Source organism: Stegostoma tigrinum, chromosome 20 (genome assembly GCF_030684315.1).
Source record: "Stegostoma tigrinum isolate sSteTig4 chromosome 20, sSteTig4.hap1, whole genome shotgun sequence".
NCBI lineage: Eukaryota > Metazoa > Chordata > Chondrichthyes > Orectolobiformes > Stegostomatidae > Stegostoma > Stegostoma tigrinum.
Window position 1 is genome coordinate 5329342 of NC_081373.1, and position 27870 is coordinate 5357211.

The 27870-nt window shown below is 42.1% G+C and overlaps 1 protein-coding gene across 2 annotated transcripts in view; it reads right to left on the reverse strand.

The window, feature by feature from the left end:
* LOC125462076 (VPS10 domain-containing receptor SorCS1-like) overlaps positions 1-27870 on the reverse strand; it is a 1248383-nt gene that overhangs the window by 1207414 nt on the left and 13099 nt on the right. The gene's annotated exons all lie outside the window — the stretch shown is intronic.

The following is a 27870-nucleotide window of genomic DNA, read 5'->3' on the forward strand; positions in this document are numbered from 1 at the left end:
CTCAGAATAAGGATTTTACTTGTAAGCTCCCAAGCAGGAGTGTTTGGATGGAACACTGATGGGGTTATTTAAATCTAAGAATCTTTAAGCTCTGTTCTGTAACTAATCAAGAAAAAGGATTTCAAAGTCAGAACTCTGGAAATTGAACCAAGTAGTTAAGTCAAACCTTTTTGATGTAATACATCTCTGGAATGTATGAGCACTGCAAGGTGATGGTGTTGGGACAGATGGGGTTATATTTTACCATGTATTTCAAAATCTTTCAATTTGTATTATATGTAAATAGTTGGGGTTATTCTATTTAATCTTTATTGTGCGTGTGCTTGTGTAATGATCTTCTATCTGGTTAAAAGCAAATCTGTAGCATTGTATGCTTGACTTCCAGTGAAAGAATATATTGTGAAATAACAAAAGCTATCTATCATTCCACACTTCAGTCTGGGATTTGACTTGTCTAGTAGTAACATCAGAGACAGCAGGAACTGCAGATGTTGTGTTCATCCAGCTCTACATTCATCCTGGAGACCAGTTACTAGTGGTGTATGCAAGGGTCGGTGTTGGGTCCACTGCCTTTTGTCATTTTTATAAATGACCTGGATGAGGGCGTAGAAGGATGGATTAGTAAATTTGCAGACGACACTAAGGTCGGTGGAGTTGTGGATAGTGACGAAGGATGCTGTAGGTTGCAGAGAGACATAGATAAGCTGCAGAGCTGGGCTGCGAGGTGGCAAATGGAGTTTAATGCCGACAAGTGTGAGGTGATTCACTTTGGTAGGAGTAACCAGAAGGCAAAGTACTGGGCTAATGGTAAGATTCTTGGTAGTGTAGATGAGCAGAGAGATCTCGGTGTCCATGTACACAGATCCTTGAAAGTTGCCACCCAGGTTGACAGGGCTGTTAAGAAGGCATACAGTGTTTTAGCTTTTATTAACAGAGGGATCGAGTTCCGGAAACAAGAGGTTATGGTGAAGCCGTACAAAACTCTGGTGCGGCCGCACTTTGAGTATTGTGTACAGTTCTGGTCACCGCATTATAAGAAGGATGTGGAAGCTTTGGAAAGGGTGCAGAGGAGATTTACTAGGATGTTGCCTGGTCTGGAGGGAAGGTCTTATGAGGAAAGGCTGAGGGACTTGAGGCTGTTTTCATTAGAGAGAAGAAGGTTGAGAGGTGACTTAATTGAAACTCATAAAATAATCAGAGGGTTAGATAGGGTGGATAGAGAGAGCCTTTTTCCTAGGATGGTGACGGCGAGCACGAGGGGGCATAGCTTTAAATTGAGGGGTGAAAGATATAGGACAGATGTCAGAGGTATTTTCTTTACTCAGAGAGTAGTAAGGGAATGGAACACTCCTCAGGGAGTCTCTCTCCCACTGTAACTCTCACACGATCTCTTCAGCCTTGAAACTGCTCAACCAAATCCTGAAGCAAACCATGTACTACAGCCACATCACCTTTAACTTGTCTGTCTCCTCTCCACCTATCTTCTCCTCTATCCATCCTCTATCTAACTCCCCCCCTCTCCCTATTTATTTCAGAACCCCTTCCCCTCCCCGATTTCTGGAGAAGGGTCTCGGCTCAAAACGTCAGCCTTCCTGCTCCTCTGATGCTGCTTGGCCTGCTGTGTTCATCTACTTCTACACATTATTATAGTAGTAACATCAGCTGGGATCACAGAACAAAGCAGCTTGCTTGATTGGTACCCTATCGCAGCACCTTCTACATTCACTGCCTTCACACTAACACCGAGTGGTGGCAGAATAAGCCATCTACAAGATGTACTGCAGTTACTCACCCAGGCTTCTCTGACAGCATCTTTTCAATCCATGGCTTCTACCACCCAGGAGGACAGATCTATGGGAAACTAGTGCCTGCATATGCCCCTCCAAATCTCTCACCATCCTGATTTGGAATGTCAGGAATTTCACCATTCCTTCACTGGTGCTAAGTCATATTCTTGGAACTCCCTCTCCAAGTGGACTGTGGGTGTCCCTGTGCCCCAAGGAGTGCAGCAACTCGAGGAGGCAGCTCAGCACCACCTTTTCCAGGGCCTCTAGGGATGGGCAATAAATGCTGGGCCCAGCCAGTGACACCCACGCCACTCGAATGAATCATTTTTAAAAACAACACAGCTACGTCCTTACATCCTGGAGGGGCACATGAACCTAGAAACTTTTGAGTGACATTAAGTTGGAACGAGCTATGCAAGCTGAAAGGGGATAAAAGCTTTGTTGGAATAATAAATATGCTTCAATTTAGTTGAATCTTATTTTGTTCCCATCTTAGTGTGAGGTCTCATTCATTGGCTTTGCGGTGGTAAGAAATTATGAAACACAACTGCTGGGAAGTTCAATCGTCGCTTGCTGTCCTTCGTAATCAGTGGCTAAAGCTTCTAGAGGTAATGCAGTACTTTAACATCAGCACCATCCACCATGGGGTTCAAAGTCAGTTTGCTGAATGTCAACGTGACAAGTAGGACATTGAGCATTATTTTCTCACCTTGCAATAACTTCCATCCCTCTCCCTCCTCCTATGGCTCGATAAACACTGGAGGACCCATGTCTTAAAATGACGTCACTGTCACCTTCAGGACTGCATCATACATTGCTCCACCACACTTACAAACAGATAAATCACAGGATTTTTGAAAAAGGACGGAAATGTTGGCTGAATCCAGGTTCCATCCCATCCCCATACTCCACCTGCCCAGCACCGACGCTCGACTGCATTCCCCAGCCCTAGGGCCCACTATTTCTCACTGGCACTTCACTATTTTTTAAAGACTATAGATTAAGAGTTGTTCACATTTAGAAAGGCAGAGCACAACAACACACATTTACATAACCAAACATTCCAAGGTACTTTACAGGAGCATGAGCTAACAAACAACCAAACAAATAAATAAATAAAAATTGGTCCCAGTTGACTAAAAGCTAATCCAACAAGCTAGGTTTCAAGGCGAGGTAGAGAGGCAAAGTATTTACAGACATTGCAAGGATGTACAGATGTCATTGATAGAGCAATGAAAACAGCAGTCACAATGAAAGGCCCAGATTAGAGGAGTGCAGGGTTAGAGCAATTTCTTCCAAAGCACTTAACACGGACCTAATCAAAGAAGAAAATCAGCACAGGCTCCCAAATGCATTATCGTTAAAAGTAACCAATATGTTTTCCATGGGTCATTTAAACTGTTTGGACTTAAATTGCTCCACTTCTATCTGTTGGCAAATGACATTGAAGAAGGGGAAATTGTAGCACCATAAAATTAGTTATGGACTGCGCTCTTGAAATCTGACAGGCAGACGAAAAGCGCGTTTTAAGCAATGGCGGGACTCAAATTGCAGAGACAGTTCTGTTCTTGTGTGGGTGTTTCCACACCTTGCCGAGGTTAATAACTAGCAATCCAGCCACATTAACATTTCAATAAAGCTTTGAAGTCGATTACTGCAGTTATGACAGAGAACAGGGTCATTAATAGGGGTGCCTATAGGACTCAACCGAGTTCACAATTTAAATTTTGGTTAATTGAGGCTAGGTTAAAAAAATTAATGTGAAAAGACTACCACACACAGAAATGCAATGAAAAACAGGGTCGGTGGCAACAAAAATAGGAAATCATTGAGCATTTGAGGACCCACAACAAATACATAATATAGAGCTGAAAGTGCCACAGTTCACTCAGTTAGACATTCAAATGCCAAAAATATTAGTTTATGACTGTTAGAATGACAAACTTCACAAGTTACAGAACAGCATTCAGTTGAAAAGTTTAATTCTTTTTTTCTTGCTATTAATGATAGATTATTAAGAAAATTGAATCGCACAGGACGGCCAACTAGATTAATTATCACTGTAAACAACTTCATATTAGGTGATAATTCAACAATTTGAAATACAGCTTGTAAAATAGATACCAACTACTGAGTTGATTACACCCTCCAAACATTCAGAGGAGATGGAACAAAGCACAATGTGCTCTCCCCAAGTAGCAGCAAGCAACACCAAATAATGTGCTGGTTATAATGAGATCTCAGCTCCTAAAAAGCCAAAAAAATACATAAAGCAAATCAATCTTCAGAGACAAATTACACATAGCCTACAACACTAAAGAGTCAGAAAGGATTTTCAATGTGATTTCAAGGAAGTTGCTGGACACCACTGGGAAACACAGGAACATAGGAGCAGGAGTAGGCCATTCAGCCCATCAAGCCTGCTGCACCATTCAAAATAATTAAGATTCCCTAAAGTGTGGAAACAGGCGCTTTGACTCAACAAGTCCATACCGCCCCTTGAAGCATCCCACCCAGACCCATCCCCCTATAACCCACACACCCCTGAACACAACGGGCGATTTAACATGGCCAATCCGCCTAGTCTGCACATCTTTGGACTGTGGGAGGAAACCGGAGCACCTGGAGGAAACCTACGCAGACTCGGGGAGAATGTGCAAACTCCACACAGACAGTCACCCAAGGCTGGAATTGAACCCAGGTCCCTGGTGCTGTGAGGCTGCAGTGTTAACCACTGAGCCACCATGCCACCCTCCATGGTCAATCAGCCACTTCAATGCCTTTTTCTACATACCATCCGAATATCTTTTCATGTCATTTAGTTATGTGCCGATCTCTACTTTAAACATAGATGAGCTTCAGTGGTCCTCTGGTTTACACAATTACATAGATTCACAATCCTCTGAGTAAAAACAAATTCTCCTCTCAGTCCCAGGTGGTTTCCCTTTACTTTTAAAATTGTATTATTTGGTTCTAACCCCATCTCATCCCTCCCAGTGGAAACATTTAACTTGAATCTACCATGTAGAATACCTCAAAGTATTTTGAAGGGCCAAAGATCTCATGTCTTAATCTTTGAACATGGGCCCAATTTCCCCAACCTGTCTTCACAGAACAGCTCCATCAACCAGTCTGGTGAAGCTTTGTTACACTCCCTTTACGACAATGATATCTTTCTCCAGATAAGGGGGCCAAACTGTACACGGTCCCCCATGTGCAGTCTAAACTGGGTTCTTTGCAATTGAAGCAAGATGTCAGCTCTCTTATACTCCAGTCATCCCACAGTAAAGGCCAACATTCCATTCGTGTGCCGAATTGCCTGCTGCACCTGCGTGTTAGTCTTAGATTTCTTGATCAGGGAACCCAGATCCCCTGTTGGACAGCAACACTTTCTAGTGCGTTATCATTCAGGCCATGATGTGGAGATGCTGTTGTTGGACTGGAGTATACAATGTCAGAAAAAATGTAGCACCAGGCTATGGTCCAACAGGTTTTTTTCAAATCACAAGCTTTCAAAACACTTCATCAGGTGAAGTCTTCTCTGTGACTTCCAACTATTATCATTTAAAAAAATACACCGCATGTGTAACTTCTATCAAAGCGAACAACCTCACATTTAACCACACTATATTTAATCTGATATATTCTTGTCTACTCACCAAATCACGCCTCAATCCTCTTGAACAATTCTGTGTATTGCTCATGGCACACCCTCCCCACTTAGCTTTTGTCCTCTGTGAACATGGAAATACTATATTTTGTTCCCACATCCAAATAATTAATATATATTTTGAACAGTTTGGTCCAACTACTGATCCTTGTGTTACCTGGCAAATCAGAGCCTGCCCACGCAAGACAGATCCATTAACTGTAGCTCTCCGTTTTCTGCCAGTTAGCCAATGTATGCCAGTATATTACATCCTGTGCCATATGCTTTAGTTTTGCTAAACAAACTCCTGTAAAGGACTTTACCAAAAACTTTCTGTAAATCCAAGAATACTATAGCCACTGTTTCCCCTTATTAATTCTGTTCGGTAACATTTTCAACAGATCCACCAGGGTTTGCCAAAATCTATTTCCCATTGACAAATCCAGGCTGACTCGATCCAATCAAATCATAATTACCTATTCGTCACATCCTTCCCAAGGGAATCAAATGCACTCATGGGTCCGGGTGGTAGAGTCCTGACCTCAGATCCAGGAGGCCTGGCATCAAGTCCCATGTGCTCCAGAAGTGTGTAACAACATTTCTGGACAGCTTAATGAGAAAATCCAAATGATGAGGGAGAATGAGGAATTGAAGGAAATTAGCATTTGTAGGAAAGTTTGAACATTTTCCTTATTCATAATGAAAGACTAATAGATCTGTAGCTCTCGGCTTTCTCTCTCCCTCCCTTCTTAAATAATCAGTGACACATGTAACCTTCCAATCTGCAGAAATCACTCCAGAAATCAATAAAGTTCTCGAAGATAACTAGTAATGGATCAACTATTTCTATAGCTGCCTCCTTCGACACTCTGGGATGTAGAAAATCAGATCCCAGGGACTCATCAACTTTCAGTTCAAGCCTCGTTAATTTCTCCCATGTAACCATCTTACAAATGCTAATTTCCTTCAATTCGTCATTCTCCCTCATCATTTGGATCTCTAATTCTGGGAGATTGATTGTATCTTGCTCACTGAAAACAGGCACAAAATAAACATTTAGCTTCTCTGTCATTTCTGTATTGCTTATTATAAATTCTCCTGATTCTGCCTGTAATGGAACAACATTTGTCTTGGTCAGACCGTTCCTCTGTATGCACCATTCAGGGTTTGCAAAGTTCCTTTTATTGCTACTCTGTATTCTTTTTCTATTATTTTCTTTATCAGTTTCTTGATCCTCTGCTGTATTCTAAAATCCAACCAATACTTATTTTTATTACTGTTTCTGGTAAATATATAGCCTTTTCTTTTATCTCAAACAATCCTTCATTTCTTTTGTTGACTGACAGTTTTAGTTTCTGTGCCTTGGACAAATGTCTGGTTGTTGCAAATTATGCAATAATACTTCAAAGACTATTCAAGGCCAATATAGTATCACACTTTTGAAAGTATTGTGCCAATCCCAATTTTGCCAATTTGAGCCCTACACTTTCAGATATTCTGGGAACATAGAACATAAGTACAGACAGACACAGTTCCCTTAGGCTCAGCAGGTCTATGTTGACCGTGATGCCATTCTAAACTAATCCCATCTACCTGCACGTGGTCTATATTCTTCTACTCCCTATCTGTTCATGTGTCTTCTAAATGCCTTGAACTTTGCTGTCATGTCTGCGTCTACTACTCCCCCAGCAGCATATTCCAGCCACCTGCCACTCTCTGTGCAAAAACATATCTTGCAAATCTCCTTTAAACACTACCCTCTCACTTCAAACCTAGAGTTTGACATTTCCACTACAGGAAACAGATTCCAGCTATCCACCCTCTCCATGCCTCTCAATTTTGTATACTTCTATCAGGTCATCCCTCAACTTCCACAATGCCCTAGCGAATCAGTCCAAGTTGGTCTAACCTTTCCTTAAAGCTAATACATTCCAATCCAAGCGACATTCTGGTGAACCTCTTTTTCACCCTCTCCAAAGCCTCCGCATCCTTCCTGTAATGCAGTGATGAGAACCGCACACAATGCTCCAATGTGAGCCTAGCTTAAATTTTTACAGCAGTAACATGGCTTCCCAGCTTTTATACTCAATGCCCAAATGATGAAGGCAAGCATGCTGTATGCCTTCTTTCCCACCTTATCCAATTGTGTTGCTATTTCCAGGGAAACATGCACCGCAAGATCCCTTAGCATATCAAAGTTCCTAAGGGTCCTGCCATTTACTGCAAATTTTCATCTTGCATTTGACCTCGCAAAATGTATCACCTCCCATATGTACAATTAAACTCCATTGCCCATTTCTCTACCCAACTTTCTAACTGATCTATATCCTACACAGTCCTTTGACAATGTTCCTCACTATTCACAGCTCCACCAATTTTCATGTCTTCTGCAACTTGCTAATTAGACCAACTACACTTTCATCCAAATCATTTATATTATAGAAAAAAACAATTCTGTCAAACAATGTCTGATTCTTGTGGAACACTGACTTCCAGTCAGAAAAATATCACTCCGCAAATATCCTCTATCTGCAGTGACCAAGCCTATTTTAGCCCATCTTAGCAACTCACCATGGATCCCACATGGATATATATTTAGAACCAGCCTACCATATGAAGGATAACAAAGTGTGAAGCTGGATGAACACAGCAGGCCAAGCAGCATCTCAGGAGCACAAAAGCTGACGTTTCGGGCCTAGACCCATATGAAGGGCCTTGTTAAATACCTTAGTAAAGTCTATGTAGTCACACGACGTTAGGTTATAGCCCAACAGGTTTATTTAAAACCACAAGCTTTCGGAGCACTGTGGTTTCATCAGGTAAAGTCTATATTCTCAAAGTCCTATGACTTGTTCTGGAAACTGTAATAAACTCTGCTCAACCTTCCCCACTTTAACTTTTTCCATCATTTTCCATGCACCTGAACCAGCCCAAACTCCAATCCCTACAGCCCCATCCCATAGCCCTAGTTATGCAATTCACCAGGCCTGTGGTCCCGGCATGGTTCAGGTAGAGATTGTTCCATTGAAACAATTCCCTCTTTCCCTAGTGCAGGTGTCCATGTCCCATGAATTCAAACTCATTTCTCTCAGATTGAGCTTTGAGCCATCCGTTTACCTTTTAATCCTGTTGACTCTGTATCAATTTGTTAGTGACTCAGCAACCCTAAAGCTATTCCAGACATTATCAATGTGAGTAAATCCTGCCCCTGAGAATCTTCTTCAGTAATTTCCCTATTAGCCATGTAAGGCTTGCGGACCTACAATTTCCTGGATTATCCCTGTTGTCTTTCTGAAATAAAGGAACAACATTGGCTATTCTCCAGTCTTCCGGGAACTTGTCTGTGGCTAAAGAGGATACAAAGATCTCTGTCAATAGTAATCTCCCCCCTTGCCTCCTCAGTATCGTGTGATAGATCCCATCAGGCCCTGGTGGCTTATCTAACTTAATGCTGTTCCAGATAATCAACATTGCCTTTTGCATAATATCAACATGCAATAGAATATTAACACATTTCTCTGTAACCTTAGTATCATCCATTTCTGCTTCTTGGTGAATACCAACATGAAGTATTCATTAAGGACATCATCCACTTCCTCTGGCTCCATGCATAATTTCCCTCCTTGGTTTTTGAGTGGACCTAACCTTCCCTGAACTACGCCTTTGCTCCTAGAATACATATAAAATGCCAGGACATTTCCTAGCCCTTTTTAGCCATCTCATTCCCTTGTTTTAATTCAATATTCAAATTTAACACCCTGACTTCAGAACAACCTCACTTTCAAACATCATGTAGAATTCTATTATGGTGGTTACTCCTCCTTCAAAAGTTATTTTACAATTAGAATATTAATTAGTTTTTCCTTCTTGCATTTTATTCGACCTAAAATAATCTGTACTTTTGTTGGCATTTCAACATACTGCTGCAGAAAATCATCCCAGCCACTTTCCGGAACCTCCTCAGCCATAGCAACAGTGACCCCAGCAATATGGTTTTTACCACGAGACAGCAGGGGCTGCAGATGCTGAAGAATCTGAGACAACACAGTGTCGAGCTGGACGACACGGCAGGACCAATCAGCATCAGAGGAGCAGGAACGCTGACGTTTCGGGCTTCTTCAGAAATGGGGGAGGGTAAGGGGGGGTCTGAAATAAATAGGGAGAGAGGGGGAGGTGGATAAAAGATGAACAGAGGAGAAGGTAGGTGGAGAGGAAACGGACCGGTCAAAGAGATAGTTATTACCATGTTATGTGCTTCCTGAATTTCCTGATTAATACCTTGCTAACACAACTAATGCTGTTTATTGGCCAGTAAAGAATTCCGACCAATGTTTGTGCCTCTTGCTGTTTTCTTTGCTATCCCCAAAACAGATTTCACATTTTGTTCTTCCAGAGATACTCCTTTTGAATGTCCTTCTCCAATCCCCTATAATAGGCTCCTTTTCATCTCTCTATTTGAGAAAGGAAATACTGGCACAGGAGGTAATGTAAAAGAGATTCACAATGCTGATCCCTGGGAAGAAAGGATTCGCTTATCAAGAATGGATAACCAGTACGGGACTCTATTCATTCAAGTTTATAAGACTGACAGGTGATCTTGTAGAAACAAACCTTGACAAGGCAGGGACTGAGAAGATGTTTCATTAGTGCTGGGTGGAATCTTGAACTACTTGACATAAGGCGACAATCATTTGAATCTGAGAAGTGAAGGAATTTCTTCTCCCAAGACGCTTGACACCATCCCCCACTCAATTGGCACCACACCCACGAGGATCCTCTCCCCCCACTACCGATGCTCAGTAGCAGCAGTGTGTACTACCTATAAGATGCACTGCAGAAACTCACCAAAGATCTTTAGATAACACCTTCCAAACCCATGACCACTTCTATCTAGAAGCACAAAGGCAGCAGACACATGGGAACACTACCCCGTGCAAGTTCCCCCTCCAGTCCACTCACCATCCTGACTTGGAATTATATTGCTGTTCCCTCAGTGTCTCTGGGTCAAAATCCTGGAATTCCCTCCCTAATGGTACTGTGGGTCAACCTACAGCACATGGACTTCAGCGGTCCAAGAAGGCAGCTGTCCACCACCTTCTCAAGGGGCAACTCTGAATGGCCAATAAATACTGACAGAACCAGCAACCCCTCATACGTCGAGGGAATGGAAAGAAAGGGCAGTGAATGTCTGGAATTCTCTACCTGCTAAGACCAGAGACCAAAACTATTTGGGTGGATTTTTGAAATGTCAGGGAGACCTCTGAGGAGCTGGTATGCCAGAGGAGTTGAGGGCTGGATCAGGTTAACTTTGATCATAATATATTGCAGAGCAGGCTTAGGGTCCAAGTGACCTACTCCAGCCCCGTTCAACATGTTTTTTGCTCTCCTTTGCCTTTCTACCCGTCCTTCCAGATATTCAGTTTCCTTTCTTTGTCAACCCAAAGCCGTGTTTCTGTCACTGGCAATTAGATCACACCCATTTACCCCTACTAGCCAGCTTTAAATCATCTACCTTTTCGAGGCTGCAACATGCATTCAGGTGCAGTAACATTCCCTCTATGTTGCATGGCTCCACAATTGGCAATCAGCATGCCAACACAGTTTGTAACATTGACTTCCACTTCTAGAAGTCATGACCTTATGCCGATGCTGGAGGTCCACACAGGACAAAAGGATTAGTGGGAGGCCAGAGAGAGTGTGTCTTTAACTTTGACTTTGTGGCATTTTTCTAAGCTTCGTCGACGCTTGCTCTCATTTTGCCTGCTTTCTAATTTTAATTGCAACTTGTCTACTTTCTGATGCCAACATTCCTTTGCCCCCAATTTAAGCCACTTAAGGTTCCTCTGATGAGTTCATTTTATCCCTCCCCAACGGCACAAATCTCCCAGCAGTCATTATCCATTTTCAAAAACAGTGGGAGGAAGCAAATGTAGACATCAAAACAAGCGTTCCTGCAGCAATGTTGCAATTATCCAGAATAAACCATCAACAGAATAATGACTAGATATTAAACAATAGTCAACATGAATTTGAAAGGTCTTACTGACCCTCTTCCTTGGTGAGAAGGGTTTTTTTAAAAATATTCAGTTATGGGATGTGAGTGTCGCTGGCTGGGCCCAGCATTTATTGCCCATCCCTAGTTGCCCTTGAGAAGGTGGTGGTGAGCTGCCTTCTTGAACTGCGACAGTCCATGTTCTGTAGGTAGACCCACAAGATTCTCGGGAAGCATTGTCTTGGGATACAGACTCTCCAAGTGTCAGCTCAATTGGTTGGATAGCTAGTGTGTAATGTCAAACAATGGTAACACTATGAGTTCAGTTCCTGCATTGGCTGAAGTTAACACAAAGGCCCAGTTTCTTGACCTCCCCCCTCACCTGAGGCATGGCAACCCTCAAGTTACACCCATCAGTCTCAATACTGGCTGGTATTTCAATCACCACTTGTTGTGGATGTGAGGTTCAATGATACCAGTCATTTGAAATACACCCAACTTTACTAAAACAGAAACTTTATCCAGACAATGCCACTCCCTATGGCTCAGTCTGCATCACTCTCACCTCAGAAGTCAAATGACAGTGGCTTTAGGCTTGTAGCTTTAGGCCACATGCTCCAGGGCAGAAGTAGGAAAAAACCATGGCTGATACTCCAGTCCAATCAATCAGCTGAGACAGAGTAAAACCAAACGCTCCGAGTATTTTCCAAAGGTGGGCATTCAAGAATCAATGGCAGTAGATGAGTTCAAAGAAGAAAGAGTTATTCTCGACATGCTTGCCAAGGTTCACCTCTGAAATCAACAATACACAAATTACCTGGTTATCATTTCATGTTCAAAGATTGTCTGCCCTGCATTATCTGTAAAGCACTTTGGGAGATGGAATAGCGGTGCTATCACTAGACTTGAAATCCTGAGCTCCTTGATCAATATTCTTGGGCATAGGTCCAAAAACCACTACGGCAGATGGTGAAACCTAGATACAACTTTTTAAAAATAAAGTGGAATTGATTGGCCACTGTTGGTTGTCTTAAAATATCCATTTGGGTTCACTAATGCTCTTTGGGGAAGAAATTCTACCATTGTTACCTGGTCTGGCCGATGTATGACTCCAGGCCCACAACAATGTGGTCAGAATGGGCAAAAATCTGTTGGGGGTGAATTAAGGTATTACAACGGTGGTCATTTAAGTGGATTGTAAACCACACTATTCCACAAATGGAACCTAAACATTTGAACTATCAAAGTTAGATTGACATGCCTGTTCCTGTACAAACACTCAAAATGCTGACAAACAAGCAAGGGATGGGACTTAAAACACTCATCTCCCATCAGTGAGAGCCTTGAATTCACCTCCATAAGGAGACACAGCGTAGGTTATATGCTCAAGACACTGTGTGCAAAGCCTACACAGGCCAGATCAATCAACCCCTGAATGGGGTAGGAACCCTGCTGGCTAATTACAATCCTGCATCTCTCTGTAGCCAGTCAAGGGCTGCTGACTGGAATGCCCCCAGACACTGCCTGACAGTCTCTGCTTGATAACAAAGTGCAGAGCTGGTCTAGGCCCGAAACGTCAGCTTTTTAGCTCCTAAGATGCTGCTTGGCCTGCTGTGTTCATCCAGCTCCACACCTTGTTATCTCGGATTCTCCAGCATCTGCAGTTCCTGTACTCTCTGCTTGATCGCTGACTACTGGTGAGTGGATGGCAATGGTGCACATGGCTGGAGGCACTGTTACTTGGGGAGGTGGCAGTGATGAGATAACATAGTGTGGAGCTGGAGGAGCACAGCAGGCCAGGCAGCATCAGGGGAGCAGGAATTGACATTTCAGGTGGGGAGCTAGGAAATAAATAGAGAGGAGGGGTGGAGCTGGGGAAGGTAGGTGGGATGGTGATAGGTGAGTGCAGGTAGTCAGTGGTGGGGATTGGTCAGTGAGGTGAGGGGTGGCCGGATAGGTGGGAGAGAAGACGGGCAGGTAGTGTCAGGTCAAGGAGGCAGGGGTGAAAAGCCAAAGTTCCTGACAATGACACCAGTACAGACTCCTCCCCCTCCTTCCCTGCAAATCACCAACAAGCTCTCAAGTTAACACAAGCTGGATTCCCAAATCAGGTCCTTCCTGACTCCAACTCAACATGGTATTGAGGGAACATCTTATGAGCAAAGGCTAAACAGGTTAGAGTTTAGCAAAGTGAGAGGTTGTCTCATTGAAAGATATGGGGTTCTTAAGGGGTTCGACAGATGCTGAGAGGATGTTTCTCTCCAGTGGGAGTGTTTAGGGCCAGATGGCATAGTCTCAGAATAAAGGGGCATCAATTTAAGGCTGAGATGAGGGGGAATTTTATCTCCCAGAGGATTATAGATTTTTGGAATTCCTTGCCACTGAGACCACTATGGGACATGTGTCTGTTTATGTTGTGTATGTTTAAGGCTGAGATAGATAGACTCCTGATCAGCCGGACAGTCAAGGGTTATGGGGAAAAGGCCTGGAAAGTGGGCGTAAGGAATGTCAGATCAGTCATGATCCTATTGAATGGAGGAGCAGGCTTGAGAGATTGAATGGCCTGCTTCTGGTCCTATTTCTGACGGTTTTCCCAATGCTGAGGTGTATTTCACCTCCTGCTATCATGCTGCCTCTTGCTGCCTCCATCAAATTCTGCCCAAAGTCTGAAAAAGCAGAGATGGTCTCAAGGTGGAGGAGATACATCAAAGATATCAAAGTGTGGAGCTGGATGATCACAGCAGGCCAAGCAGCATCTCAGGAGCACAAAAGCTGATGTTTCAGGCCTAGACCCTTCATCAGAAAAGATACATCAAACATGGTTTTCTATGGATTTTGACGGCCCAAACATTTACAATGTCCCAATGATTCATATCAGTAGCAATCAAAAAGCTTTTCTCTAAATGAATGTAGCTGTAACCTATGATTAGCCCATGGGATGGAAGCAATCTAACACCTGGCTGTAATTAGAAAAGGTTTCGCCCAAGATCTCCCTTAATGAGCAGTACAGCTTTAGGTCGTTAAACTTTAAAAGCATCTCTGCACACATCACAAATCAGGAGTCTGAGATCACAAAGTGTGGGGCTGGATGAGCACAGCAGGCCAAGCAGCATCTTAGGAGCATAAAAGCTGACGTTTCGGGCCTAGACCCTTCATCATCTGCAGTGCCCATTATCTCTGATCGCAAATCAGAAGTCTGCTTATTTCTACCTATATGCAAGCTGTCTTGATAAGTATTAAATAGTCATCGGCAATTGAGAACTTGAGCATTGACGAGAAAAGACATTTCCTAAAACTTTTCATCTTCCACACACCAAGGCAATTTGCAAGAGTACCAACAACGGGGAACCAACATTTAAATAACAAGAATGGAAGGATTTGTTTGGTTGCTAAGTGAACTCTGGTTGGTAAAGACATTGCCACCGACCAGTACATCTAAGTTTTCGGATGGTATTATGAGATCCTACAATGGTGTGCTTTCCATATTGGGCAATTAGAAAGTTCCTTCTGCAACATTTTTCTTGCCTATCTTTGCTTTCTAGATCTGTGGAAGGCAACTGCATTACCTTTTAGTGAAACCTTGTTACCACAGATGTTTAGCATTGTTGAAGCTTTGGAAAGGGTGCAGAGGAGATTTACTAGGATGTTGCCTGGTCTGGAGGGAAGGTCTTACGAGGAAAGGCTGAGGGACTTGAGGCTGTTTTCATTACAGAGAAGAAGGTTGAGAGGTGACTTAACTGAAACTTATAAAATAATCAGAGGGTTAGATAGGGTGGATAGGGAGAGCCTTTTTCCTAGGATGGTGATGGCGAGCATGAGGGGGCATAGCTTTAAATTGAGGGGTGAAAGATATAGGACAGATGTCAGAGGTAGTTTCTTTACTCAGAGAGTAGTAAGGGAATGGAATGCTTTGCCTGCAACGGTAGTAGATTCACCAACTTTAGGTACATTTAAGTCGTCATTGGACAAGCATATGGACGTACATGGAATAGTGTAGGTTAGATGGGCTTGAGAACGGTATGACAGGTCGGCACAACATCAAGGGCCGAAGGGCCTGTACTGTGCTGTAATGTTCTATATAACATAATTTCACTTGGCAACACTGTACTAAATTAGGAAAAAAATGTAATCATCAGCAATTATCATTCTAAATGGCACTGTCTCAGCTGCAGTGTAGGGGTATTTGTTTTAATATGACAAAGCCATCTGGAGCCCCAAACCACTCCAGGACGTTCACTCAATTTCACGAAAAGAAACATTTATAAAAATACCAAAAGTGTCCAGAAGCACTGGAAACATATCCTTAAAAACCAATAATCTACTCCCAAGATGTAAAAATTTTCATACTCTAAGCATATTTTTCTAAAATGACACATTGTTTAAAAAGTTCTTCTGGAATCACCAAGTATATAGAGCCATTACTCTGCACTTCATTAAGTTCCAGTCAAAGCATGCCACTGAGAGAATAGAGTAACACTGACTGTTTGTAACACTGACAGAAATAATGAAATAGAGTTCTGATGCTTCCATTTGGAGAATCAGGAAGCAAAACATTGTGACAATGACATTCTTAATTATTTTATGCTGGTAGAATGTATGTGTGAGATTGATCATTCATCTTGAATTTTGCATTCAAAGTCTTTAATCTTTCCTTCTGTTCCATCTGACTGTATTGTTGAAGCTGATACTTTAGCTATTGTAATTACAGGCAGAACTTCTGCCCACAGATATTAAATAGTAACAGCAAACTAGTACCAGCAAGAGCTTTTTTTTTTAAAATGCAGATGTTGTTAAAAAGGCCTTCCAAAGCTTTCTCAATCCTTCATCACAATTTGTGAAGTGGCTGAAGAATATGGAGCAGGAAGGAAATAATGGGAACTGCAGATGCTGGAGAATCCAAGATAATAAAGTGTGAAGCTGGATGAACACAGCAGGCCCAGCAGCATCTCAGGAGCACAAAAGCTGACGTTTCGGGCCTAGACCCTTCTTCAGAAAAAAAGCTTTTTGCCTGCTGCGTTCATCCAGCTCCACACTTTGTTATCATGGAGCAGGGAGGACCTGCGTTCAATTCTCACTGAGGCATATGAACAAGCTCCAGATTGACTTGCCAGTATTTTATGTGTGAATTGTTAGTGAGGAGGACAGTAGGATTAGCCAATCTGCCCTGTTTTGTCAGGTACCCTCTGGTCCTCACTATCAATACTCACAGGCACGACGCACAAGATACCCAACAGTGGCTATCAGAGCTGGAACTGTATCCCTGCAAGGAGTCACTGATTTCATTGAGGAGACAAAATGATGATGGAAAGAGTTAAAAAATAATGATGAAACTCTGGTATGAGGGACTATTATTTTCACAAGATACCAAGGCACATTTTCTAAGTCTACACTTCAAAATAGATTTGACAATCATCATTAATCCTTTAGGAAGGGTGGTGGATGAGGAGACAGTGATGTTATTTTTGGAATAAAACATCTTTATATCTGTGAATCAGAAGAAATATAATGCAGAACCCTCTCCACTTGAATATTCACTTGTTGTGTACGTGGATGAAATACTCAGTCTTGGTTAAAAAGAAGGCAAAGTCAAGTACTGTCTTCAGGTTTAGACTTCAAAGTAACACAATTTATTCTAGTTAACATTTTGAGTCCAGAACTGGAGGAAGGGTCACTGGACCCAAAACATTAATTGTAATTTTTTTCTTCACAGATGCTGCCAGACCTGCTGAGCTTTTCCAGCAACTTCTGTTTTTGTTTCTGATTTACAGTACCCGCAGTTCTTTCGGTTTTTATTTACAATTCATTCTATATTAAGACTAAATACTGCTGGAGATGGTAATCATTGATATGTCAGATTCCAGCTTATAGTTTCATTAGGGACGAACTGAGTCTCAAGTGAGCCAAATGGCCTACTGCTGTTCCTATTTCTCATGTACTCATCTTCTTTTTCTTTTTTCTTTTTATCTTCATGTCCATGTAGTCTAATGATTTTTGAAGGCTATAGTCTGGTCTGGTGTAGTCCAGTGTAGTGTAAAGTAGTCTGGTGTAGTTGAGTGTCACTCCATTCTGACTGTGCTTATGCTCATTGATGTGTAATTTTAAGATATCATTGTAAGGTTACTCAAGGTCCAGAAGCTCTTACACAATGTAGCACCTATAGCTTTCAAATAGAGCTGTCTTGTTATTCCATTTTACTTCTCTTTTCTAGCTTTCTGTGAGCCTGATATCAACCCAGAATCTAGGCAAGTGTTTATGGCTACAGATATGCAAAAATGACCAAAGCCTATTAATTTAGCACATTTCTCTTACCTTCTAATAAATACTGCCCTTGAGGAACTCAATTAAGATTCAGAACCTGACAGATTCAGATTCTGTCACCTGACAAACTGTCTGATTAGTGTTATTGTATTCTTAAAACTGTTTTTTTTTAGCAGCAATGCACATTCCCCCACTGACTAGATGACCTAGGTGAAGATCTATTGTACACTATCAATCACCCGTATATCTTACTGAACACAATCAGGTTAATCAGGCACTATTTACCTTTAATAATTCTGTACTGACTCTCTTACGAATTCATGCTTCGTCAAAGGAATTGCCAAATTCCCTGGTAATTGTTTCTGGTACATTCCCACCATTCACATTAGCTGCACTTGCTCAGTTCATCCTTCTGAGATAATGGGAACTGCAGATGCTGGAGAATCCAAGATAGTAAAGTGTGAAGCTGGATGAACACAGCAGGCCAAGCAGCATCTCAGGAGCACAAAAGCTGACGTTTCGGCCCTAGACCCTTCATCAGAGAGGCTCTCTGATGAAGGGTCTAGGCCCGAAATGTCAGCTTTTGTGCTCCTGAGATGCTGCTTGGCCTGCTGTGTTCATCCAGCTTCACACTTTATTATCCCAGTTCATCCTTCTGTTCTGTTTTGAACAAGGGACATAACATCTGAAATCTTCCATCCCTCTGTTACCATCCCAATATCCCAAGAAGATTAAAGGATAATGGTTAGACATTCTGCTATCTACAACATTATGTGATGAAGAGTTTGCAATTTATTAACATTATTATATGGGAAGTTGGGTTCTACTGCTAAGGTTTTTTTTTGGTTTTCAGCATCAGAAACCTTTACTTAACCAAATAGCTCTTCCAAGAAATCATGAAATTTCAGCTAAATGCCTGAGCAACACTAATGGTGAGATAAATGCCAAAGTATTCACTGACTTGAGATTGAATGAGACAGAAAGAGATAAAAGGAGAGTGGCCTCACGCAGGTCTGTTTTAGCAGAAAAGAACCAAGCCAGCAGAAAGGCAGGCTCCAGGCCATCTGAGGTGGAAAGAGATCTTAAGATATTTTACTGACTCAAACAGACAGTTGGAAAAATCCCTGAGCTTTTCATGGAGTTCCATGAGGACAAGTTTGAGTTAGGTAATCTGTGTCTGTGTGTCTCAGACAGAGACAGTAATGAAGAGATTTGCAACAGGTGAAAATGCAAAAGTTCACCAAAAGGTGGGTAAGCAAGAAATTAAAGAGTGAACACAAGAGTGATATTTCAGTAGAGCTTGCAAAGGATGTAGGTAGGAAAAGGGTTGAATCTTTATTTTGCTGTTAAAGATCTTTCCAAATTCTCTCTCTCTCTCTCTCTCACACACACACACACACACACACACACACACACACACACACACACACACACACACACACACACACACACACACACACATATCCAGACACACACACACACACAGACACACACATATCCAGACACATACACCAATATACAGATTTTCTCTCCTTTCTTTGGTGTAATAAACTCACATTCTTATGTTAAACATATATGAACAGCCTCTGGTGAATATGCTCAGCAATGTTTACTCACTGTTACTGACCCTCAGTTACTGCCCTTCTTTCACTCTTACTGGCAGTCACTGTTACTGCTCCTCACTCAGTGTTAGTGACCCTCACTCCGTGTTACTGATACTCAGTCGTTGTTAGTGGCTCTCAGTGCCACTGACCCGTAGTAACACAACTGCAAAACTAAAACTGTGGCCCATCAAGCCAATTTCACTCTGGATTCCGACTTCGACAGTGTTGCCTTCAACTGGGACCACACCAACAATATCTGCCAACTAAAATAGACTAAATTGAATACCATCCGATTTCGTCCCACTCTTTCTAAATATGTTCATCTTATCCAATATCTTTACACCAATCTTTTACTCTGACACTAATATAATCCTTTCAGAGGTAGTAGGAACTGCAGACACTGGAGAATCTGAGATAACAAGGTATAGGCTGGATGAACACAGTAGGGCAAGCAGCTTCAGAGGAGCAGGAAAGCTGACATTTCAGGCCTAAACCCTCCTACAGAAAAATGAAGAAGGGTCTAGGTCTGAAATGTTAGCCTTCCTGCTCCTCTGTTGCTGCCTGGCCTGCTGTGTTCATCCAGCTCTATACCTTGTTATCACTAACATAATCCTGTTCTTTTGCATAAAAAGACGCAAAGTATTCTTGAAACTTAAGTCAGACTTTGCCTCCACCAAAAGATTTCCTTTCCTGTCCCTAATCAGTCATGCAAGTCCTTTAATTGGCTTTTTAAATGCCATAAAAAAGATTCTTGGATTTCTAAGTTTGTTATATGGCAAGAGAATTTTTCTTCTTCTACAGGTCACACTGTACTTTGCTTGTGAGCCAGTACTGGATACTGACAATAGAAAACACGTTCCAGTTCCCAGAACTATTATCCATCACACTGATGAGCACAAGAAATTCACAACAGAAAATGTCTTAAAATGCACCTCATGCCAAGCAAGTGCTGAATGCGGTGAAAAATATTACAATAGCAGTGTGGAGAATCTGCCGAAGAAGTCATCTGGTAAATAAGCGATCCCACTGTGACAATCATGATATTTGAAAACTATTATGATTTTAATGGTACTGTATCTCTAAAGCGAAAGGCATGGATGTTAACTGCGTATGTGACTCCAGAGCTTTCGCCTGAGGTGAAAAAACCCACAGGAGGGTTGCAGAGGAAATCTGTCTTCTGTATGCAATGAGCTTTTGGACTGTGTGCATGTGGGGGGGATGGAAATAGGACAAGTCAAAGAACAGAGTTCACTTTGTGCTCCCGAGCAATCAGCAATTTGCATGTATTACTCTACAGTCATTATCAATAACATGTAAGACAAGAAGAATAGAGTGTGTGTGCTTGGAATTTTACCCAGACCTATGTTTGAATGCTCCTTCTGCGCACTTGTAAGTTGATCTTTCTAAGATGAAACCGATGTGGTTCTCAGTTACTGAGACCTGCAAAGAATCTTTAGAACCCCAGCAAATCAAAAAGAGGGCAATGGAACTTGCTCCCATTTATACAGAAGAGCTACAGTCAATGTAAGATTCAGTTATGATAGAATGTAGATGTCATCAATATTGTAGTCCTGATTAACATTAATCTTTGTGCTTCAGGCAAAAAAAATGAAGTAGCTCCACCCCATAAACTAAAATATTTTATCCTCACTAGCATCACAAAGACTCTGCCTACTTATTCAAACCAATGACATACTTCGTCATAGCTTGCAAACTTCTCCCATCTAGAAGGGAAGGCAATCTAAAGCCAACCACAAGACCCAATATGAACTGTGTGTTACAGAATCAGAGAAAGCTGGGAACATTTTTTTTAATAATTCATTCATGGGATGTGCGCATTACTAGCTAGGCCATCATTTACTGCCAATCCCAAATTATTAGAAGCCAACCACATTGCTGTTGGATCTGGAGTCACATGTAGGCCAGACCAGAAAAGATGGCAGATCTCAAACCCCTAAAGGACATTAGTGAAGCAAGTGGGTTTTTGTGACAATTAGCAATTAAACTTTTATTTTCAGATTAGTATTGAATTCAAATTCCACCATCTGCCATGGAGGGATTTGAACCCAGGTCCCCAGCACATTAGCTGGGTCTTTAGATTAATAGACGAGTGATAATACCACTAGGCCATCATCTAACCCCTAATGGAGAGCTTATTCAACCTGTGGGAAGAGAATAGTGAGTTTTTAGTGTTGGGCCTGGCTGATTCCTCCACTAGGTGTTAAATGAGTTGTATTTTGGGATTTACTTTCTCATTTCAAGCTCAAACTCACTGCTGCAGTACTAAGAGAGTGCTACTCTGTTGGAAGCACAGATATCAGATAACACACAGAGATCCCATTTGCTTTCTCAGGTGAGAGGTGCACAGGAGCCTCCCACCACCAAGGAGTTCTGGCCAATGTTTAACTCTCAACCAACAAAAGCAGATTATTTGGTCATCCTCACATTATTGTTTGAGGGATCTTACTGAACACATGTTAACTTTCGCATTTCTGATAATCTTCATTGGCTATAAAGTAGTTTCTGAGAACATAAAATGGGCCAGAATGGAAGAAAATCACTGGATATTTATATAAATGCAAGGATTTTCTCTGCAAAGGGACAGCAAGCAGTACATGACTGGCTTCCACACCTTTGTTGGTTAGAGAAGCATACAGTGGAAACAACCAGCCCACAGCCCAGTTACTGTGAATGTGTGAGGTTCTGGATGTGAGTTTGCTCGCTGAGCTGGAAGGTTTGTTTTCAGATGTTTCGTCACAATTCTAGGTAACATCATCAGTGAGCCTCCGACGAAGCGCTGGTGTTATGTCCCACTTTCTATTTATCTGGTTAGGTTTCCTTGGGTTGGTGATGTCATTTCTTGCGTTGGTGATGTCATTTCCTGTTCTTTTTCTCAGGGGATGGTACAAATCAATGTGTTTGTTGATGAAGTTCCGTTTGGAATGCCATGCTTCTAGGAATTCTCGTGCGTGTCTCTGTTTGGCTTGTCCTAGGATGGATGTGTTGTCCCAATCACCGTGGTGTTCTTCCTCATCTGTATGTAAGGATACGAGTGACAGTGGGTCATGTTGTTTTGTGGCTAGTTGGTGTTCATGTATCCTGGTGGCTAGCTTTCTGCCAGTTTGTCCAATGTAGTGTTTGTCACAGTTCTTGCAAGGTATTTTGTAGATGACGTTCGTTTTGTTTGTTGTCTGTATAGGGTCTTTTAAGTTCAGTTCACTTAAAAGACCCTATACAGACAATAAACAAAACGAACGTCATCTACAAAATACTTTGCAAGAACTGTGACAAACACTACATTGGACAAACTGGCAGAAAGCTAGCCACCAGGATACATGAACATCAACTAGCCACAAAACGGCATGACCCACTATCACTCGTATCCTTACATACAGATGAGGAAGAACACCACGGTGATTGGGACAACACATCCATCCTAGGACAAGCCAAACAGAGACACGCACGAGAATTCCTAGAAGCATGGAATTCCAACCAGAACTCCATCAACAAACACATTGATTTGGAGCCAATCTACCACCCCCTGCGAAAAAGAACAGGAAATGACATCACCACCGCAGGAAATGACATCACCAACCCAAGGAAACCTAACCAGATAAATAGAAAGCGGGTCATAACACCAGCGCTTCGTCGGAGGCTCACTGATGATGTTACCTAGAATGGTGATGAAACATCTGAAAACTAACCTTCCAGCTCAGCGAGCAAACTCACATCCAGATACACAACCTGAGCTACAAATCTTCTCAAAACTCGCTAATGTGTGAGGTTTTGCATTTACAACCTTTGATCTGTAAATTCCCTCCTTGCCTAGTTTTAATTTACTTCTCTTAACTTACTCCTATTCCAAATTTCTTCAGTCTGGTGAAACACAAGCCATGGAATTCCATCAGAGATAATGGGAACTGCAGATGCTGGAGAATCCAAGATAATAAAGTGTGAAGCTGGATGAACACAGCAAATAGAGAGAGAGGGGGAGGCAGACCGAAGATGGAGAGAAAAGTAGATAGGTGGAGAGGAGAGTATAGGTGGGGAGGTAGGGAGGGGATAGGTCAGTCCAGGGAAGACGGACAGGTCAAGGAGGTGGGATGAGGTCAGTAGGTAGGAAATGGAGATGCGGCTTGGGGTGGGAGGAAGGGATGGGTGAGAGGAAGGACAGATTATGGAGGCAGAGACAGGCTGGGCTGGTTTGGGATGCAGTAGGGGGAGGGGATGAGCTGGGCTGGTTGTGTGATGCAGTGGGGGGAGGGGACGAACTGGGCTGGTTTTGGGATGCGTTGGGGGAAAGGGAGATTTTGAAGCTGGTGAAATATTCTTTTCTCTCCATCTTTGGTCCGCCTCCCCCTCTCTCCCTATTTATTCCAGAACCCTCACCCCATCCCCCTCTTTGATGAAGGGTCTAGTCCTGAAATGTCGGCTTTTGTGCTCCTGAGATGCTGCTTGGCCTGCTGTGTTCATCCGGCTTCACACTTTATTACCATGGAATTCCATCCATGGTCAGCTGGAAGGAACGAGATGTGGGGCCCCATTAAACAAGGAAGCAGTAATAAATCAGGCATCAACTGCTGCAGGAAGCAATGGACTTGGGCAGGAGAATAGAGGTGGAAAGAACTTAATGCTGCCTTTAGATACTTTCTAATCTACTTGTTGAGGGATGTTGTGACACACTTCTGGAACAGATGGGGAACCTAGGCCGCCCAGTTCAGAGGTAAGGGCATTACCGCTGCGCATCAAGAACACTCTAAGTACTGCTTTTAGACTGAGACAAAAGCCAAGAACAATTCTCATACACTTTTATAATACACCCGTACATATGGAGGGCACAAGAATTTTGTGTAATATATGACTTTTCACTCTTCAGAGCAGATTTGGCCTGCGCTTTCCAATACAGCACAGTAAATTTTCTGCTTCAGTGAAGGCATTAATCAACCTCCAGGACCTCAACTGAGTAGGCACATCTGAAACCTGAACCATGACATTGAACAGAAGCTAGCTGTTGTAAGATGGAGTGTCTCACAGCCCTGCTTGGAGTTATGAAGAGTGAGAGGTGACCTCATTGAAATATTAAAGATTCTGAAGGGACTGGCCACTGTAGACACAGTAGAGGTGGTTTTCCTTGGCAAGGAAAATGGGAGGAGTGCACAACTTTAGGATGAAGGGATGATCATTGAGGAGAAATATCTTCAGTCTAGTTCATGAAGCATTGGAATTCTCTACAGCAGAGAGGTGTGGTTGCTCCATCACTGTGTATATTTAGACTGAATTGATACATTTCTGGTCTGACACGTGTCACACTGATCAGAACATCTAAGTACTTAAGAATGTATTGATTTTATAACTGTAACATGCATTTAAAAAGGATATACAACCAAAAACTAACTGTGATGTGAATTCAGTGACTGTCCAGATAGGAAGCTGGCATCTGAACATCTGAAAGTATCAAGGCAACTTGAAAAAGCAACTCCTCAAAGGGGCAGTGGCTAGCCAAAACAATATGGACTGTAATCCCCTTTAGCTACAGTGGCAAGCGAAGACTGACCATCTGCCTCACAAAAGAGTTAAGCAGAAATTGACCACCAGAAAACTGACCACCTCCTCAGCAGAATTGCTGTGAATTATGCCCCAAAATATACAGAAATGCTAGCATGTTACCTTTCCAGGAACATGCCAAAAAGTGATTATAAATGGCAAATTCTGGCCTCTGTTTGTATGGGCTGATGTATTAGAATGTGCTAATGTCCCATGAAGGTTGAAGCTTGAGGACCACCATTACACACCTTTGCACTGCAGGTACACCTCTCTCACATGGAGTGCCAGATGCCAGACTAGACAGTGAAGTCACCATAAAGAAAGAAACACGGCAAAATTTTGAAAGCAACTGTTTCATTATCAAACTCAAAATTAACGGTGCTTTCTAAATTAATGTCTGTGATGTTCCACTGACAAATCTTCATAGAACTGATCAACTGATTCGTCAATCTTTTAATGAGTCTTCTAACTCATGCATACATTAGAAATGTAAATTGTGTGTGTCACATGTTATAGAGTCATTGAGTCATAGAATCATACAGCATGGAAACAGACTCTTCAGTACAACTGGTCCACGCCTATCAAGTTTCCAAACTAAACTAGTCCCACTTGCCTGCATTTGGCCTATATCCCTTGAAACCTTTCCTATCCATATCCGAGATAACAAAGTGTGGGGCTGGATGAACAGTTCCCATTATCTCCGATCCAGATCCAAATGTCTTTTAAATGATGTAACAGTACCTGTGTCTACCACTTTTTCTGGCCGTTCATTCCACATACAAACTAATCTCCATGTGAAAAAGAGGAGAAGGTGCCTTCTCTTCTCACCTTGAAAATATGCCCTCTAGTTTTGAACTCCCCTATTCTAGGGAAACAGCCTTTGCTCTTCACCTTACCTATGCCACTCATGATTTTCTTGTTTAGTAGCTAATAAAATCCTTAACTCAAGAAACCCTAGTTATTTTGGCTGTTTTTAAAGCACAAGTTCATTTGGATTGATAAAAATGTATCCAGAAGAGTAGGGATCATTTTCAAATTAACATCAGTGCAACAAACTAAGGGAAAGGTTGAATTCAGAATGAGAGCCAGTTAACGCCTCCTCAACTGGGAGTATAATTATTTGGGTGAATCCTATCCAGAATCATAATGAATTGAGGAACCATGCCTAGGGATATGAAGAACAAGGATGAGAATGTAGTCGATGCCCAAGACTGGCCAATATTGTGCTGAATGGTAGGGCAGGCTCAAGAGACCATATCGTCGACTCCCATCTCTCATGTAAAATCACAAGTCAAATTGTAGGGACCTGCCTACAAGTTCATTCTAAACTTTGGGAAAGGTAAGGAGGGGTAAGAATTTAACACAATGTGCCCACAAACATCCTTTATGTCAAAACAATGTGGAAACAGTGACCAAATAAATATATGAAAAAATATCTTTATTTTATTTACACTTTACAATGCTCTAACCTTATACAGGCCTCGGAAGATGTTGGTAAGTAGCTTCAGAAAATCTCAGCAATTCTTTTTTCTACATAGAGTATCATCTTGCACAGACTGCAATTCAATTTGCCATGCCATCAGTTTTCTTATTGTAAGTACCACAGCATTTTTATCGCCGTGGTATCTTGCTCGGGGTGGGGGAGTAGCCAGGTCAGCAGGCATGCAGATAATGGGCACCTCAGGATCCTCAGGCTTTTCACATAGTATCATCACCTCATCTGGTAGTTCTGCTGTGCATCATACAATGTAACTCATCTTGGAATCAACTTCCACAGTTCTGTCTGTTGGAATTTCCTTTCTAACCTCCTGCAAGTCAGTGAGATCGGGTTGACTGTACTCATTCTGCTTCTCATCATTCTTGCCATTTTGCCTATTCAGCCATGGTCATTGTACCCCAATGTGGCAGAATATGGCTTCTAACACTATCTTTCTACCTCTTTATCATCAGGATAGTCTCAGTCATCTGATCAACCAGCTGCCACAGTAATGCATTTGCAGAGCCCCAATCACTCCTTGATCCACTGGCTGGAGCTTGACTTTGGGGTTGGGACACAGGAACGTCGCATGATGAGAATATACAGGTTTAGCTAAGCCGGAGTTCCCAGGCTGAACCTTCAGCTCATCGCAAGATTCTTTCTGTTGGATTTCTTGTTTCAACAGTGGAAACGATTGTCAACTTCACCAAAACTGGAGTTTGGATGATTCAAATTTGACTCATTGTATTGTCGCTATGTTAACACTGGCTTACTTTCATTAAGGTCACAGGATATTTATAAGTATAGGTTGGCCAAACCCACTCCCTAATCTAAAGCCATGATGTGGAGGTGCCGGTGTGGTACTAGGATGGACAAGGTCAGAAGTCACACTACACCAGGGTTATAGTCCAACTAGTTTATTTGAAAACACAAGGTTTTGGAGTGCTGTCCACTTGTGATTTCAAATAAACCTGCTGAACTATAACCTGATGTCATGTGACTTCTGATCTTAAAGCAATGAGGTCTGTTGTAGCCTCCTCTTTAGTCACCTCTGCCAAGATCAAAGTCTGCGAAACCAACATCCAAATCAGATTATCCTTCAGCTACTCACCGGATCACCTCACATCAGGAGGAAACAGAATCGATCTTTCAAGGGTTACTTAGCATAAAGGGCTGCAGAATCTGCCAGTTCTGAAGAATTCATATCAGACTCGAAATGGTAACTCCATTTCTCTCTGCACAGATGTTGCCAGACCTGCTGTACTTCTGTGTTTGCACATCTCTTTCACAATAGTTTAGTTCGAGGAAGTGAAACAGAATGGAATTATGGGTCAGCACATGAAATATGGGAGACTTTGTCTGTTTACTCATATACTTAGCTTTTGCCCAAGATATGTCGATACTATAAGATACAGATATGTACTATTAGTAGTATTCCATCCCTTGCCTTTGTCATATTTTGTTGTTTATCAGATTTGTAATTACCGATTACAGCCCCCAGAAAATCAAAATTAATAAATTTGTTGCTGCTTAGAGCTGGAGCAAACTTTGTGTCAATT